Here is a 19,893-nt window from a genome sequence, read left to right as displayed (position 1 = left end):
GCTGATATGCAACTACAACAGAGAGCTTGGTTAGCTTATGCGGTACTTCATTAATTCTGTCAAGGTATTCTGGATCTGTAGCTTCCAGAAACATAGCCATCTTCACTTTCCATATGGGGTACTCAGAAGGTCTCAGTATAGGAACCCTAATAGTCTCATATCGACTATGGATTTGAGTCTTTTGAGTTTCTTCAGTTTTGGCGGGTTTGGTTAGATTTTCTGCTTCTTCAGACATGATTGGTTTGGATCTTTACTGTATGTGTGTTAACAGATAGGCTATGATACCACTTGTTAGGTCACACAACTCTGTAGAAGGGGGTTGAATACAGTGTAGAATACAATCAAATCGATTTCGAACACAAGTAATAGTAAACAGATATATACGATATAATAAACTCTGTTATAATAGAACTGTTCTCTCTCAGTGATGAACAAATATCACGAGAGCTGCTAGGTTATAATGTATGATCTTCTCGATAATGATAACACATATAGTGTAAACCTATGTATGTGTTTATATAGTACACAGTTACAAGATAACTTCTAATTGATATGGAATATAGTTCTGTCTCCTAAAATATATCAATCAGATATCTTATACAATTCTTTCAGTCCTCTAACTCTTTCCATGCATATCTTCTTTTTGTATTAGTCTCGATCTTCTTTCCTGTAAATCAGCTTCCTTCCTTAACCGTTAGTCCTCCAGTACTTAAGTTTTGATATCCATCTTCTGATATTTATCTTCTGATAATCTAAGTCCTGATATCCTTAAGTTCTGACTTCCAGTAAGTACTGATTCCAGTAAGTACTGATATTTCCTGTTTGTTAAGATATGAAAGCTAAACATGAAACATATTAGACATGACATCTCAAATATATCTAACAGATGAGGCCTTGGCTAGATTCATGGAAGAATATATAACTATTTTGAGTAGCAATATCTAGGCCCTCACTCGACAAGAGGTGTATGATGCTATGACAGAGGTCTACAAGGCAAAGCTAAAGGCTTTCCATTTTATTGGAAAAGCTTTGGAACAGACTCTGGGTAAACATCAAGAAAATATTAAAAAGATGTTTATGGACAATATTGATGCACTTCTGCCATCTCAGGTTGAAATCAAGAATAAATTCAACAAGTATGCAGAAAAGATGGCAAATTTCAATTTAAATGGTATAGAGACCAACATCAAGAATCTAAGACAATCATTTATTCCCTTGCATGAGGTTTTCCAACAGCAAATCATTAGCAACAATGACACAAGGTTCAAGTTGGAGCAACTTCATCAAGCAAGATATGAACCTTTAGCCTTATTGATGGAGGAAATCAAAAATTTTATTCAAGCCACCTTTGGCACATCTCTCTCACAACTTACAATCCATCCCATCCACCTCCACCAATTTGCAAATCTAGTCTCTACAAGATCAAGTCTCCTCTCTTCAAGCTTCTAATGATTCTTTCTCAGCTCAAGTCAGTGCTCTAACTACTTTGGTACAATCTCAATAACAGTACCTTAAGTCCTTGTTAGACTCCCATAAGCATCTTCAAATGCAAAACTCAATTTCCTTGGGAGCTATCATGGGAGCCTTAAATGTGCCTCTTCCAAAAACATCTTACTCAGTAAGTTCCCAGATCCCTCTACCTTCACTCAGTATGCCTGTTAACTAGACTAAGGGGGAGATGGTGACCAAGCCAAAATCAACAAGCCAAATCCAAACCACTCATGATGTTGGTAAAGACAGACTTCAGTTAGTTGCAGAAGGACCTTTCCTTGACAAGGAGTTTAATGAATTGCTTAAAGCACTGAGAGTCTCTCTAAACAACAACTACATCACATACAAAAAGGCTTTAGTTAAAAACATAAACTTTATGAGAGTGGTGTTAGTGACAAATGGCAAATTCAGAGAAAAGAGAATTGTATCCAATGTCAATGATGGTGTAGAGAGACGTTAGTCCCAAATTATTGTAGAAGGGAGGGTTGAATACGATATCTAAATTATTTTTTGATTTAAATTCAAGTTCTTCATTATATATACGAAATCAAAATAGACATAAACCAATTCGAGGAATATATTATTTTATTAATATAATCCTTGAAGTTGCTACAATCTAATCAAATAAATAATTAGCTACAATAAATTTGACAGCACAACATTATGTTTACAAGCTTAATAAATGAAGTCTTTAATGGAGCTCTCGTAAAAACAAAGTTCTTGCTGAGGAAGAAAACAATATGAATTTTAATTCATTCTGCTGCTTTGTAGTCTTCAACTGCTTTGGACAGGTGGCATAATAATGTCCACACAACTCCTATTCAATTGCTGCATATAATGAATTCTGTAACACATAACTGGCGACAAGAGGGGGAAATTATTTTGCATTGTTTTAATTGTGACAAAATGGAAAAAATGGTATTGAGTTCTCAAATCCTTACTGGCGACAACAAGGTATCAGAATTCTTTGTTGTTACTTGCGACCTCGAGATAACCGTTTGCCTTAGACAGATTTTTGTCTTGCGATCACAGGGGTAGAAGGTTACTTGAGACCTCAATACATGTAGTTGCCTTAGACAGATTTTTGTCTTGCGATCATAGGGGTAGAAGGTTACTTGCGGCCTCAGTGCATGTAGTTGCCTTAGTATAATTTATTTACCGGCGACTACTGGCTAAGCAATTCTTCCTTAGCCGATTTCTTCCAATGCTCCCTGACTTGCGACCATAAGGCTAGTAATTGCTTTAGACAAATTTCATCCTCTTGACTTCTGTAATTGCATCAATAATCAATCTTCTGGATAATTAAATTAAACCCTTTCTGATATGCTGATGTTTGGTGCACTAGTCTGGTTCACAAACAACTAGCATGAATTAGTTTAATTCAATTTCATTTGCAGTTCTGAACTGATACAACTTGGTTGGTTATTCATTGCTTCATTCAGCGAACCCCTGATCTGTAATACTTTAAAGAAAATAATTTCGCTGACACTGGAAGTCCTTTAACATTTTATTCTTCACGAAAGCTTGAACATATTAATGAACTTCTTCCCATGACCTGGCTACAGACTTAGAGCATTTATTCTATCTTTTGATTCTTTGTATTGATTTAGTCTTCAACTTCAGAGTTCCCGTGCTTCACAGTTTAATATTATTTATCTGTATATGTTTCATGTTGAGTTATAATTCCTCGATTACATATTACATTATATTATGCTTAAGAATCTCCCCATATTTGATTGTTAGAGTTTGACAAGCAAATCCTTAAGGATAACTCAACTGACAATAAGAAAGAGTACGTATGAAAACATATAAAGATATTAATTGCATTCTGGATTACATATACAATTCCAGATTTCTTAAATTACAAATTACAAAAAGGTGTTCCTCTAGCCTGAACAAATTGTTAGGTCACACAACACTGTAGAATGGGGTTGAATACAGTGTTTAATACAATCAAATCGATTTTAAACACAAGTAACAGTAAACAGATATATTTAAAATGATAAACCCTGTTACAATGGAACTATTCTCTCTCAATGATGAACAAATATTACTAAGAGCTGCTAGGTTACAATATATAATCTTCTCGATAATGATAACACATATAGTATAAACCTAATGTCTGTGTTTATATAGTACACAGTTACAAGATAACTTCTAATTGATATGGAATATAATTATATCTCCTAAAATATATCAATCAGATATCTTCTACAAGTCTTCCAGTCTTTTAACTCTTTCCATGCATATCTTCTTTTGTTTTAGTCTCAATCTTCTACTGTAAATCAGCTTCCTTCCTTAACTATAAGTCCTCCCGCACTTAAGTTCTGATATGACCTTAAGTTCTTATATGAAGTTCTGACTTCCAGTAAGTCCTGATTACAGTAAGTCCTGATTTGTGATGTTGTTAAGTTCTAAAAACTAAACATAAATCATATTAGACATGACATCTCAAATATATTTAATAATCTCCTCCAACTTGTAAATTATGCAAAATATACAAGTTAATAGATTTGATGATGTCAAAAACATTTAAGTACAAATGCAATGAGAGTTTAACTAGATAAATAACTATAACTTACAATCTTTGTAGCTTTTACCAATCTCACTGAGTCAATCTGAATCCATAATGATTCTTAATAAAGTGTGATATCAGCTTTTCTTCTTTAATCCTCAGGACTTGAGAGAGTGTAGTTTTGACTTGCTTCATCTCTTCATTCTGACTTCCAATCTGATATATTACAGTCCTTAAAGAAGAGATATGGTTTCTTTCTAAACCATCATTCAGTCTTATTACCCTAGGATGAGAAGAATCTTCATTGTAGCATAGACATTTCTCTTTCAGTATCTCTTCAAGCTTAGCAGAATTCTTCTTCATTAGAATTTCACTTCCATCATCTTCAATAATATTAGGAACAAATTCTGTAATTCTTGAACCAGAAATTCTTGCTTTATCTCTGATGGTCTTCAATATGAAGTTTGACCATCTCCTGGTAATATTAGACTTTACCTCTAAAAGGTAATGAAAGAATTGAAGTTCTTTCAGTGATTTGTTCAGCACATCAGATTCTGTCATTTGATATGTCCTTCCATCTTCAAGAAATAGATCAGATTTTCTTTCACATTGTGCTTGTTATGAACATCCAGTACCACTTTAATAGATATAACTTTATCAAGATGTTTCTGTGTAACATCTTCAAGAGGTCTGTCAGTCAATAAAAATGGATCTCTAGTAGCAACTTCAACTCCTATTTTAATCTTAGCTTCATCAGAACCTAGCCCCGCCCTGTCTCTTGGTTCTCTAGCATTTAACCCAATAGTCATGAAAGTAGACAGTAGTTGGCTTTTCTTTGGATCTGATGGTTTGACATTTTTCCACAGAACTTTCTTTTTATCAGCTACTTCCATTTTGTCTAAATCAACTAGAGCACTGTCAGAGGTTGACTTGATGACTTTATCAGAACTTGCTGTTTCTTGTTGTTCTTTACTCTGAACAACTTGAGCCTTGTTAGAGGTTATCTTTAATTCTTCAGAAATCTTCTTTCTTTTAAGAGTTTGAACATCTTTATCTTCAGCAAGAGTATCATCAGTAACTTGAACCATTTTGCACACTGGCTTTATCAGAATTTGAGGAATTTTCATCTCTAGTGGCTTGGTTGGTTCATCAACTTTTCCTTTCCCTTTGTCTTTGGGATCAATCTCAGATTGTGATCTAGTCTTGGCTTTAGATGCCTCAGTTTGTGACTTCTCTATAATCACAATGCCTTTCTCCTTAGGCCTTGGAGGTTTCTTTGCAACAAAAGCTTTTGGCTTTAGATTTTTCTTTTCAGCTTTAAATATAGCTTCTTCCTCCTTGAGATTTTCTAAATCCATTCCTGGATTATGCTTCAGAAATAATCTTCTAGCAATTTCCTCATCAAGTGTCTGAATCTTGGGATCCTTGTAGTAGACAGTAGTCTGCTTTCCCTTGAGCTTCAGAGTTTGCATAAACTTTTCAGAATTTTGACTTCCACCTTGTATCAGAACATCAGGTTTTGTTAGACTTTGCTCATCAGAACTTGATATCAGATTTTGAGTTTCAGTACTTGCTATCAGATTTTGAGTTTGAGCAGCTTCAGAACTTGTCTTCTTTTGAGTAGAAGATTTGCTTACATCGGTACTTAGTTTCCTTGAAGAAACCTTGTTGCTCTTCCCTTTACTTTGAACTTGACCTCCACCCTTGCTAGGGTTTCCCTGGTCATCAGCTTCATCATCTTTCTTCTTCAGTAATTGATCATTTGAGCATTTGGACTTAACTATCTTCTCCCCCCTTTTGGCATCATCTAATAGTAGGAGTGAGAGAAGAAGTTCCACTGAAGATTAAATATCATTCAATTGATCCTGTTGAGAAACTTGGTTTTCCAGGACCTCAGAGATTTGAGCCTATTGCTTCTCTTGAGCTTTCTCAATTGCTTCTACCTTTTTAGAAATAGGTCTGATAAACCTCTTTTTATCAAGCTTGGTCTCCATTTCTAGCTTTTCAGCCTTTCCTAGAAGCTTATCAACCTTTTCTTGAGTTGTATAGTGTAGACCTTGAAGATTCTTGGTAGATAGAGCAGTGATCTTGAGTTGTCTCTTGACATCAGAATTTATCACAAGCTCATCAGCTTTAGCAATGTGCTCTGTCAGAACTTTAGAGCTTGGAATGAAATCAGTTTCATTCCACTTCTTGGTCCACTCTACACCTCTGTGAGTATCCTCCTAAGGAACAGGTGCAGCTTTCTCAACAAACTTCTTAACCAATGCTTCCTTTCCCAGAATGGGAGCTGAAGTATCAACAGAACCACTGTCTTCAAAACTTGAAGAAGATTCATTATGTTTTGACAACACTAGAGTGTGTGATGCAACTGGAGATTCAGCAACAACTTCATCTAAATTCTGAGCATCATAATTTATCTCCAGATTTGGTGTAGATGGTATCTCAACATCAACATTTAAGATAGGAGAATGAGTTGGAGAGTGTTGAGTTTCTGTTGGTGGAGCATCCTGATAAAGAACATTGGGTATATTCAGATTATGAATATCTATTTCAGGATTTGTAGCTTGTTCTTCAGCATTATCTATAGCTTCAATAGGAGAGACAGGAGGTGTTGGCACTGTATCAGGAACAATGTCTTGGTCTTTAGCTGTAGATGGCAGAGATTCAATGATAATTGTCACTTTTGAGATCAGAGATTCCTGATCTCCTTCCTCAGCTTCAGTTATATCCTCAGATGTAGGCTTAGCATTATACCTCTTTGCCCACATTTTCTTCAATCTCCTTGCCAATGAAGGAGTTGCTTTAGCAGCATCAGAATTAGCAGTTCTCTTTCTCTTCAAAGAATCAGAATCTTGGGCTGCAGTTTCTTTCTAAGAAGTGACTTCTCAGCTTCAACTTTCACAGGTTCTGATGCATGAACCTGTGCTTCCTTTTCACTATCAGATTCATCCCTGAAAATCAATTTTCTTCTCTTTTATGGAGGCTGAGGAACAGACTTTGTCCTTTTTGGTCTAGAAGGTGAAGGTCTGATAGTATGTGCTGATGGTTGAGGTTCAGATGTTTGTGTTGGTTTGAAATATGTCCTGATGATAGGTTGTGGTTGTGGTTGAGAAGTGGTTGGTTGTGTAGTGGTTGGAGGTTCTGATGGTTGAGGTTCTGATGGTTGAGGTTCAGATGGTTGAACATCAGGATATAATGCACTGTATATAACTGGATCATAGTTTATTAAGGCTTGTTTGACAGATAAAGGAATTTGGAGGGGTCTCAACATAGCCTTCTTATTATCAGTAGATAATAGGTCATTAAAAGCTCTTTTAGCTAGTCTGAATGGACTCACTAGCTAATTGGGGCTTATCAGAACAACAAAATCTATAAATAAGCTGACAGAATCTAGCAAAGTAAACTGTATTCCTATCTTCTGTCATCCTATCCCCAATAAAGCCTAAAATAGCACTTGCATAATCAAAATCAGTTTGATTAATGAGAGCATACCCGATTTGTTGACTGAGAATTGGGATTGCATCAAAATTAGAACATTTGTTTGCAAAAGCCTTTGTGATGCAGTCAAAGAAGAAACTCCATTCCCTCCTTCAATTGACCCAGCTTTGCCAATGTCTTTTCATACCCCAGACTGGCCATTAGTTGTTGAAGAACTGGCTCTTCAACAGTTGTATAAGTGCAGTTCTCAGGAAACTGCAGTTCTTGGCATATTGTTGCCATATTCACTACATGCTCATCCTCCCATGTTAAAAAGATGATACTTGAGGACCCATGAGCACCACCATCATCATATGCGCCACTTCTTCAAAACTCCAGCACTTGAGTTCTAGAGATTACTTCAGGTTGGGTCAAAGCATACCTAATATCGGAGTGAGCAAGGAAGTCCTGAATAAAGTGAAGTTCCGATTGAGCTTCATCCTTGCTAAGAATGGCCAAGTAATTATTGGGGACAAACTTCGCTCCATTGAAAATAATATCTTTTGGTGCCATTTCTGTAAGAAATAAGTGAGAAAATATATTGTGCACAAGGTGTTTGATAAAAGTCTTGTATGAAAAAGCTTCAGAGAATATTAGAGAGAGAGAATAGAAAAGTAGATAAAAGATTAGAAAATCTTTTAACTCCCATATATATACTCTCTCCACTCAACATTCCTTTTTAGAAGTAAAACTGACACATGTACACCTGTCAGCCAGTAAATAGTTAAAGCAGAGTTACTGGGCACGAGAAATAAGCAATAATTCACGTGCACGTGCAGTTTTTAAGACAAACACGTTTACCACTAACCCAAATGATTATGACTGTTTTTATCTCACCTAATTATATTCTGATTAAATATGACTGTTTCAGTATTTATCACAAATAAGTCAAGTAAAGAATAATTCCACGTAAGCATCAGAGTTTCCATTAGGATTTAATATCAGAACTTGACTTTTATCAAATTTTAACAGTCATCAAAATATGGCTTATCAACTCAAAAAGTGAATGTCTTTTTCTGTGATTCTTCATACAAATACTGATTTGATTCTTCAGAGTTTAATCATCAGAACTTCCATCAGAACTTGTCCTCAGAATTTATGCATATGACACTTAACTGTTTATCAAAAACAACTTAATCACCAAAGTAATTTCATCATTCATATGGAGTGAGAGTGTGTGCATTAGCAGAATATCAGATAAAGATTAAAGTCTGATATACTTCAGTACATTTTAGAAATAAGGCATAACTAAGAAAAGTGCTTAAAATCTGTCATTAATAATGAAGTCTACTATAGGATAATTTTGTGCATGAGTCCACCTCAACTGTTTGTGCTCATTTTATGCATCTTTTGAAATTCCTTTTTATAGTGGCTTCTCAGTGTAAGTGAGTCACAACTGCTTATCAGAATTTATGCTATTATCAGAGTATTTCTCCGGTAATAAGAGAATATGAAAAGTCACCAAGAAAAATTTATTTGATTTTCTAATGCATATTACTTAATACCAGCAATGCACTTGGGTCTTCCTTTCCATATATTTACTCTAGATCTCAAAGGAGTACCTGACTTTAATTTTCTTTTCTTTTCTTTTCTTCAGATAAGTGAGGCTTATCAGCATTTAGTTCATCCTTAAGATTACTGACATCAGAATTTGGCAGATAATAAACAAGAATCTAGTTTGTGACTTAGTAATAAGATACACAAAGTAAATTTGACTAGGCTCAAAATCAGAATTTGCATGTGTTAATGAATTTCCACATAAACAACTAATTCAAACATGGAATTTCTAGTATGTTAAAGACTACTAGGTCAACATCTAGCACAGTATCCTCATTGGATTGAATAGTCACAGAACATTTAAATCACTATCAGAGTATATAGATCCATATCAGATAACAATCAGCATTTAATGTATTACAATTTAAGCACATATTACATGAATATAAGACAATCTGTAAACACTGATCATAAAGTCTGATGCATGAGAACAAAAACTAAGCAGATTTAGAGAAAGAACCTGAAACCATTCCAAGTTCATTTACCAGTCTTGTAAAATTAGCTTCACATAGTGGTTTTATGAAGATATCTGCTAGTTGTTGATCTATTGGAAAAAAATGCAATTCCACTGTACCTTCCATCACATGTTCCCTTATGAAATGGTACCTAATGCTGATGTGCTTTGTCATTGAGTGTTGAATTGGATTACCTCTGTAGTTAGTAATATCTACTGATGAACCGGTATCTTTATCTAACTTGGTTATAGTGGCCATGAGAGTGGATGCAGTTGAACTGTCTTGCATTCCAAATTTCTTGAGTAAATTTCTGGTGTACTTGGATTGACAGATAAAAGTACCTTCTTCATTTTTCTTGACTTGAAGGCCCAGAAAATAACTAAGTTCACCCATCATACTCATTTGATATCTTGACTGCATTAGCTTTGCAAACCTTTCGAAGAGTTTGGCATTTGTAGAACCAAATATGATATCATCAACATATATCTGTACCAAAAGTAAGTCATTTTCATGGTTGAGGTAGAACAATGTTTTATCAATTATACCTCTGTGAAATCCACTTTCTAGAAAAAATTGAGTTAAAATCTCATACCATGCTCTTGGAGCTTGCTTAAGGCCATAAAGTGCTTTTGTCAAGCCTGTAGACATGATTTGGAAATTTTGAATTTACAAAGCCTGGAGGTTGTTCAACATACACCTCTTCTTCCAATTCTTCATTGAGAAAAGCACTTTTTACATCCATTTGAAAGACTTTAAACTTTCTGTGAGCAGCATAAGCCAAAAAGATTCTAATGGCTTCCAATCTAGCAACTGGTGCAAATGTTTCATCATAATAAATACCCTTCTGTTGAGAGTAGCCTTTAGCAACCAGCCTTGCTTTGTTCCTTGTAATTATACCATCACTGTCAGTATTATTTTTGAATACCCACTTTGTGCCAACAACTGATCTATTCTTTGGTCTTGGCACTAGGGTCCAGACTTTATTTCTTTCAAATTCATTTAACTCTTCCTGCATTGCTTGCACCCAGTCAGCATCTTGAAGAGCTTCTTCCACTTTCTTTGGTTCAGTCTAAGATAGAAAAAAATGATAGAGACATTCATTTGATGTTACAGTTCTAGTTCTGACACCTGCTTCAGGATCTCCACTAATTAATTCAGGTGTATGTGATTTGGTCCACTTCCTTGCAAATGGAAGTTGATTTCTAGAACTGGATCCTCCACCATGATCCATGTTATCTCTATCAGCATTTTCTGATGCTCCCCTTGTAGTTATGCTCTCTAAGACTTTATAATTTGAGTTGGATCCTTCAGGACTTGAAGTATCAGAGTTTCCAGAATTATCAGAATTTGGCTCAACAGAACTTGATGAATCAGAACTTGAAGAGCTAGAGACAGGTTCTGATGCTTCTTGAGAGTCTTGAGTTATGATAGGATCTTCAGCTTGCTCCCCCTGGACAGGTGCATTTTCCTTTGGAGTTGTTACCACAGTTTCAATGACATCAGAACTTAACCCGTCAGAACTTACATGATCAGAGTTTAAGTTATCATAATTTACAGAATCAGAATTTATATCCTCATTTTCAAATCTCAGCTGATCATGATCATTGAAAATTTCAAGTCCAGTAATCTTCTTATCATCAAAAGATACATTGATAGATTCCATGACAACCCTTGTTCTTAAATTATAGACTCTGAAGGCTTTTATGGAAAGTGGATATCCAACAAAAATTCCTTCATCATCTTTTAGATCAAATTTTGACAGCTGTTCAGGATGAGTCTTAAGAACAAAACACTTACATCTAAATACATGAAAGTATTTCAGATTTGGCTTCTTTTTCTTCACCATCTTATATGGTGTTTTTCCATGCTTGTTTATAAGTGTAGCATTCTGTGTAAAACAAGCAGTCTGCACAGCTTCAGCCCAAAAGTAGGTTGGTAACTTTGCTTCATCAAGCATAGTTCGTTCAGATTCAATGAGAGTCATGTTCTTTCTTTCTACAACTCCATTTTGTTGTGGAGTTCCAGGTGCAGAAAATTCATGTTTGATTCCATGCTCTTTGCAAAACTCTTCCATGATTGAATTCTTGAACTTAGTGCCATTATCACTTCTTATAATTTTAACAAAATCTTTGTCCAACTTATCCAGCTGTCTGACATGATCAGTTAGAGTAGATGCAGTTTCATTCTTCTTGTGCAAGAAATACACCCAAGTGTATCTTGTGAACTCATCCACTATAACCATAGCATATTTCTTCTTTGCAATAGACATGACATTGACTAGACCAAATAGATCAACATGCAGTAGGTGATAAAGCTCAAGAATTGAAGATTCATTTTTGCTCTTGAATGAAGATTTTCTTTGTTTTGCCTTTTGACATGAATCACAAAGGCCATCAAGAGCAAATACTGATTTTGGTAGTCCTCTCACAAGATCTTTCTTTACAAGCTCATATATATTGTTGAAATTTAAATGAGAGAGTCTTTTGTGCCAATTCCAGCTTTCTTCAATTGATGTTCTACTCAACAGACAGATTGCAGAACCATCAGAACTTGTTGAAAGTCTGGCTTCATAAATGTTACCATGCCTGTAACCTTTCATAACCACTTTGCCTGTAGAATTGCTTACAACTTCATAGTGTTCTTCAAAGAAATCCACATGATAACCTCTGTCACAGATTTGACTCACACTTAGCAGATTGTGTTTAAGTCCTGAGACAGGATCTACTGTTTCAATGATGACATTCTCAAGATTGATAATGCCATATCCCAGAGTTTTTCCCATGTTGCCATCTCCATAAGAAACTCTTGGGCCAGCTTTCTCCACAAAGTCTGATAGCAGGGATTTGTTTCCAGTCATATGTCATCAACATCCATTGTCCAGCACTAGGATATCTTTCATGTTGCCCTGAAATCACAAAGACCATTAATGGTTAGTTTTAAGGACCCATACTAGCTTGGATCCTTTGGCCTTTTTAAGTTTGTTAGCATTTGCAGCGGATTTAGTTTCAGAGTTTATGCTAACATGCTGTTTATCAGAACTTATATCAGACTTTGCATCAAACTTTACACTAGAAGGAATTAAAGTAACTTTCTTCAAAGAAGGTTTTATTTGATAATAATCATAGTACAGACTATGATATTCCTTACAAGTATAAATGGAATTCCATAAACTATCACTATGAAAACAAGGATTTTGTGGCTTAAACCTAACAAACTGACTCTTAACTCCTGATCTAGGAGGTAAAGAGTTTATACTTTTATTTTTCCTTCAAAAAGAAGCAAGATGGTTAGAGTTTCCACAGTTATAACATTTCTTTCTAGGAGCTTTAGGAACAGGCGTATAGTTATTACTTTTATTCACACCTTCCTTTCCATTCCTATTTTTCCTTGCTTCCTTTACCTTGTTGACATTCCTAATCTTTTTCAGCTTATGCTTAAGCTGTTTCTTTATCATGAAGCCTATATTGACTTCAGCTGGTTTATCCTGTTTTAATTTGTCAGAAGTTGACTTATCCTTAACTTCTGTCACAGACTCTTTCATCTTTTCAGACTCAGACTTTACAGTTTTAGCTACAAACTTAACAGGATTTACCTTTGGCTTAGAAGCCTATTTAACAATAATTGGCTCAATTTGTTCAGTTCCTTTTTCACTTTTATCATCTCCATAACCTAAGCCCTCTTTCCAATTTCCACTACTTAACGAATTTTGAGTTATTTTGCCAGAGTTAGTCCAAGTCCTGATAATCTCTCTTTCTTTTTCCAACTCAGTTTTTAGAGATTTATTCAATTTTAGCATTTCATCTCTAACATAAAAAGCATCATCTCTTTCTTTCTGAGTTTGATGGAACACAACTAACTCTTTTTCACATGTTAAAGTTTGATCTCTATAACTAATAAACATGGTTTTAAGATATAATCTCAACTCAATAATATCATCAGTATGAAAGGCATAAGTTGTTTAAGGTACCTTCAATTCAGCAGTTTCAGGACTGCCATCAGCATTTGACATCAAGGCATAGTTCACCTAATGTTCAGAATCTGAAGTGTCTGTCCATCTTTTCTTCTTTGTGATAAGTGCCTTGCCTTTGTCACTTTTTCCTTTCTTGCAGTCAGGAGATATGTGGCCTCCTTCATCACAGTTGTAGCCTTTGACATTTGAGTTGTCTCCTCTGTCATACTTTCCTCCCTTGCCTTCAGACTTTCTGAACCCTTTCTTATCAGAACTGTCACCTTTCCTGGAAAACTTCTTTCCCCTTCTAAATTTCCTGTAGGCTATCTTTGTGATTCCCTTCACCATAAGAGCACACAATTTCATCATCTCTTCATCAGCATCTATTTCAGGTAAACTTTCAGTTTCTGAATCATCATCATCAGAACTTGATGACTCTGAATCAGACTTTATGATGAGAGCCTTTCCTATGCCCCTTTTTGAGGCAGCCATTTTAGGAGATTCCTCCTCAGCCTTAAGAGCAACTGTCCTTCACTTTCTTCCATGCCTCTTGCTCCTTTGATCCATCTCAAGTTCATAAGTCATGAGCATACCATAAATTTCATCAAGAGTAGTTTCAGTAAGGTCATAGTTGACTTTTATGGTAGTAGACTTCAAATCCCAATTTTCAGGAAGAGCTAAAAGGAAGTTTAGATTTGAATCTTCAAGATCATATTCATTGTCCACCAGTGACAGATCATTCAAGAGTTTGACAAACCTATCATATAAGTCAGTTAAAGACTCATCAGCTTTTGAGTCAAAATGCTCATACTCTTGAGTGAGTATAGTCGTCATGTTCTTCTTGATTGCATCAGTTCCCTGGCATCTTGTCTCCAGAGCTTCCCATATCTCCTTTGCAGTCTTGCAATATATTACCCTATTTGACATGACATTATCAATGGCACTATGCAGCAAATGCCTTACCTTTGCATCCTTGGAAATAGATGAGATGTCTTCAGCTGTGTACTCACCTTTCTCCCTTGGTATGGCCTTTGCTGGTTGATCTGCAACTACAACAGAGAGCTTGGTTGGCTTATATGGTCCTTCATTAATTCTGTCAAGGTATTCTGGATCTGTAGCTTCCAGAAACATAGCCATCTTCACTTTCCATATGGGATACTTAGAAGGTCTTAGTATGGGAACCATGATAGTCTCATATCGACTGTGGGTTTGAGTCTTTTGAGTTTCTGTGGGTTTGAGTCTTTTGAGTTTCTTCAGTTTTGATGGGCTTGGTTGGAGTTTGTGCTTCTTCAGACTTGATTGTTTGGATCTTTACTGTATGTGTGTTAACAGAAAAGCTCTGATACCAATTGTTAGGTTATACAACACTATAGAAGGGGGTTGAATACAGTGTTTAATACAATCAAATCGATTTTAAACACAAGTAACAGTAAACAGATATATTCAATATGATAAACTCTGTTACAATGGAACTGTTCTCTCTCAGTGATGAACAAATATCACTAAGAGCTGCTAGGTTACAATGTATAATCTTCTCGATAATGATAACACATATAGTGTAAACCTAATGTCTGTGTTTATATAGTCCACGGTTACAAGATAACTTCTAATTGATATGGATTATAATTCTGCTCCTAAAATATATCAATCAGATATATTCTACAAGTCTTCCAGTCTTCTAACTCTTTCCATGCATATCTACTTTTGTTTTAGTCTCGATCTTCTACTCTAAATCAGCTTCCTTCCTTAACTGTAAGTCCTCCTGCACTTAAGTTCTGATATGACCTTAAGTTCTGATATGAAGTTCTGACTTCCAGTAAGTCCTGATTCCAGTAAGTCCTGATTTGTCCTGTTGTTAAGTTCTGAAAACTAAACACAAATCATATTAGACATGACATCTCAAATATATATCTAACACAAATAATCTAAGTCTTCTTTGTCTTTGCCTTCTTTAGCTTCTTGCCTTGGCTACCTTTTCCTTCTTGAGCGGATTGAGTCTGAACAAACTTTCTTTTGGTAGCTTTCATCTTGTGATCTGTTGACCTTGTAGATTCTGGAAGAGATGATCTTTTACTTCAATTCAGAAGATCATTCTGTCTAGTTTGGACATGAGCTTCTATTTCAAGTGCATTAATGGGAGTTGGATTATTCAGTTCATTAAACATCAATTGGAGACATATGATTTTGGAGCACTTAGGAATAAGTTCAAAGAACAGAATAGATCTTCTTGCCATTACGAAATTTTTTATCCTTTTAGGATGTCCTTGTACTCTCTTAGTGTCGTTGATCGATTCTTCTTCCACGACCTCAATAAATATCTTTATGATAGAAATCAGAGCAACCTTATCTCCTTTACATGTGGAAATTTTTACATCCAACAAGGCTTTTTATATTGCTTTTGATTTGCTTGCTCTGAAATCCTTGATCTTAATCTTTGTTTTGTTAATCTCAAAGACTAGATCCCCTTCATGATCTATATTGATGATAGGTTCACCATCTTTTAGAAGATTAATTTATGCCTCTCCATTTATAAGTACCATCTCATGATAAGATCTGGTTACCTTCTACATGTCCCTCTCTGAGTTCCTGATCATCTTGTCATTGAGCCTGTAAGCATATAGAACTTCCGCAGCTTTAACGTCTGCTTTTGATCTATTGACTCCTGGAGCTTCCAGTATTTCTCTTTTTCTCCTCAGTTGACTTTCCAGGAAAGTGAGTTTTAGAAAATGAATGGATCTTAGATTTTGATCAGACATGGTGATGTTTTGCACCATGCCATCTGCAAACACCTCACAAATGGATAATAAAATGCTTGAGGAGACACATCTATTATCATCTTCCGAAGATTATCTCTGAAGTATTCATTCTCATCGATTTCAACCATGGAATATTTGATACAAGGATAAATAAGTCAACAAGGTTTAGCTTTTTCAGAACACTAGTGGATATCTTTATTTGAATTCCATCAATATGATTGATAGTAATCCTTCATCCATTCTTCAGAACATTCACAGTGGTGCCAGTAATCACTTCACTGAACTTGTCATAGAAATTATGAATGTTGTCATAAAGATCTCTGAAGTTTTCCAAAATTTTCAGAAGATTCCTATTACCAGTCTCTAATTTAAGATAGACTTTTGGTTTGTCCATTTTCCTTTTTATCTCTTCCCGTTTACTTCCTCTCCAATTTTTCTGAAGATATGATTCTCTTGCTTCTCTGGCTTCCTTTCTATGGAAAACTCTAAGTACTCTTGTTCTTGATCTATCTACCTCTTCTTGAATTTTTTCATAAGATCGGTTGAATTTTTCAGGCATTTCATAGAACAGATAGTCATCCGAGAAGGCATCTTCATCTTCGTATTCTTCATCCTCGGAGATAATCTTTCTCTCCTCCATCCTCACCTCTTCAAATCTAGGCTCACGCCTCTTAGGAACTTCATTCTCATCTAACTCTCCTTCCCCCAGCTCATACTCTGAGAATAGGGGCTTTGGAGCATATATCTCCGATAGAAGATTCCTCTGAGCTTAAATGACTTGGCTCAGATGAACTTGTTTAGATGTTGGTTGCTCCCCTGAGTCGTAGAACTCTTCTCACCAGTTCTTGATTTGATTAGAACCCTTTCATCGATCCTCTCTTCTTCCTTTTCTTCTTCGGGCTCATCTCCAAACTCATCATATCCAGAGCCAGCTGATTGAAAAACATCTTGAATTAAAACCACAGCAACAACTAATTTTTCTTGCTCCACCCTTTTCTCCCCCTCAGTTGTGTTATCCTTCAGATATGGTGTTGATTGAGCAGGCAAGATCAAGTCAGTAATCTTTTGAATAGATGGTTCTGAAATAGACACTTGCTGACTGAGGTATTTGGCCCAGTACTGGCAAGAATAATTTCAGTGGAGACGGGGATTGGTGTTTGCTTTCTAACTGAGATCTTTGGCTCAATATTGGAAATTATCTTTCCCTTCCCTGATTGTAAGAGAGATTGTTCCATGAATTCCTGCAAGCGGGAAAATGATGCTTGTTGAAGTTCAAGATGCTCGAAAAGACGTGCAATATGTTGATCCCTGGTAGACAGTTCATTCTTGAGATATTGATCATTTAGAGCCAGTTGTTCTTTGAGATAGCTGTCTTTGAATGCCAAGTACTCTTCAAGATAAGATTTTGTTATATACTGTGATATATCTATAGGTAATATTTTGGAGGTAGGTGTCTCATGGGCTTCTCGCAGTGTTTCATTCAATACTCTGTCACTCGGTTCAGGGATTGGTGTTTCACTCATCCTCATGGATACACTCCGCTCATAGCACCGACATCCAGAAGAAGTACCTGCAAGAAACACTGGAGCCATCCTTAAGGAGATCAGCAGTGGTGCAATGGGAGTTCGTGATTTATGATCCTTGTGCAAGACAAGTTGCATGTCATCATGAGACGACTGGTCTAGAGTTGGACTCTTTGGGAGGATCACTGAGGCCATCATATTTGTCATCTGTTCCTCAGCTTCCTCTAGTTTTGGTGAAGACACTTTCCCCTAAGGCTTACCAATTGAATCTGGTTCATCGCCAATGGGTTTCCGATACGCACCTATATCGGATCCCCTATCCGCAGATGCATCCAGGTTTATTATCCTTGGGGAGGTAAGTGTTGTGCTAGATATGGCATCAAATACAACACTCTCTCCTGACACCTGTGAAGGCAGTTGATCCATTGAAGAACCTTGAACATGATATTCTAACTGTAATATGGTTGAATGCCCTATTATCGACAATTCATCCTCACCAAATAATGTTATTCTAATTGACTCATTTAAAGCTTCAAGAGCTTGAATATTGGAGAGTGTGTTTGACACAATACAGGATGTCGTGGCCGACGGGCGAATTTCAATAGACCCCCCTTGTTGGGAAGATTGATCTAGTAGCTGTTTATGTTCCTTTTCATCCATTTTATCCTTTTGGGATGATACATGGGAGGTTACAATTATCTCAGTAGGGTTACTGCTTTGCTTTATAGGAGACAGAGTTGTGGGTTCACTCATAGTACCTTCCTTATTTGTTGTATCGAGTACAGTTTCTCCATCTACACTCATAGGATCCATAAACTCTAGGTATTGGGCCAAGAGAGTTGGAGTTGTGTTTATTGGCTTTAGAGGGTGGTTATGAATTTGCGGGAAAATAAACTCACTTCCTCTTGTATCTATTTGCTCTTGGGAAAGTTGTGTATGAAAGTCACCAAGGTGTAATGAATCAATATCAACTAAATCATCATAATTAGTACTCATAGAAGATTAATTCAAACCTGTGAAGTCTGGCCTGTACACATCTGCTTCTGATTGAGTGGGCACAACTTCTTCTTTGTGTTCAGCTTCAGGTTATGCAACCTCTTCTTGTTGTTCAATCTCCTCTGTTTGTTCAACAATGAAAACCTCTTCTTGTTGTTCAACCTCCTCTGGTTATGCAACAATGACAGGTTGTTGGTCAATGTTCATTGGTTGAGCATCAGCCTTAGGTTAGGGAACATTTTGCTAACATTTGTTGATCTGGAACAACAATAGCTTGAGCAAACGAATCAAAGTACTCTTCTTTTGTTGTGACTACATTTGTCGCAACTTAGATTAATTCTAAGTTTTTAACACTGTAGTCGCAAGTTAGCCACTTAGTTAGTTTTCTTTCTTGTAAAACCATTTTCAAGTAAAAATTCTGAGAGAGAGTCGTACCATGTTCTTGGTGCTTTCTTGAATCCATAAAGGGCTTTGAATAGAAAGTATTAAAAGTCTACCAGATTTGGATCTTCGAAACCTGGAGGTTGTTCCACATACACTTCTTCTTCTAGATCCCCATTCAGGAATGCATTATTCACATCCATTTGATAAACTTTGAAGTCTGAATGTGCTACAAATGCCATAATATCTTGATTACCTCACGCCTAGCTACTGGTGCATAGGTTTCATCATAATCTATACCCTTTTATTGAGAGTAACCTTTAGCTACCAGTCTAGCCTTGTTTCTCATTACAATGCCATCTTCATCTAACTTATTTCTGAATACCCACTTGGTGCCAATTAAAGACTTGTTTTTTGGTCGGGGTACCAGCTTCCATACTTTCTGCCTCTCAAACTGATTGAGTTCTTCTTGCATAGCGATAACCCAATATGCATCTTCAAGTGCCTCATCCACTTTCTTAGGTTCCATTTCTGAGAGAAACCCTAAAAAATGACATTCATTCTGTGTGGAATGTCTAGTTCTCCCTCCTGTGTCAGGATCACCAATAATTAGTTCAAAGGGATGGTCTCTATTCCAAACTCTTTGCCTAGGAAGATATGATCTTGATATTTCCCCTTACTCAGCATAATGTTGAGCGTGAACTATAGATCCTCTTCCTGCCCCCCTGAGTTGCTGCCACCATGACTTGATGATTCTAGTTGGGTGGCATTTATGACACTTTATAATGCT

This window comes from Apium graveolens, chromosome 3 (assembly GCF_009905375.1).
Source record: "Apium graveolens cultivar Ventura chromosome 3, ASM990537v1, whole genome shotgun sequence".
Lineage (NCBI taxonomy): Eukaryota > Viridiplantae > Streptophyta > Magnoliopsida > Apiales > Apiaceae > Apium > Apium graveolens.
Note: the sequence above shows the minus strand (reverse complement) of the source record.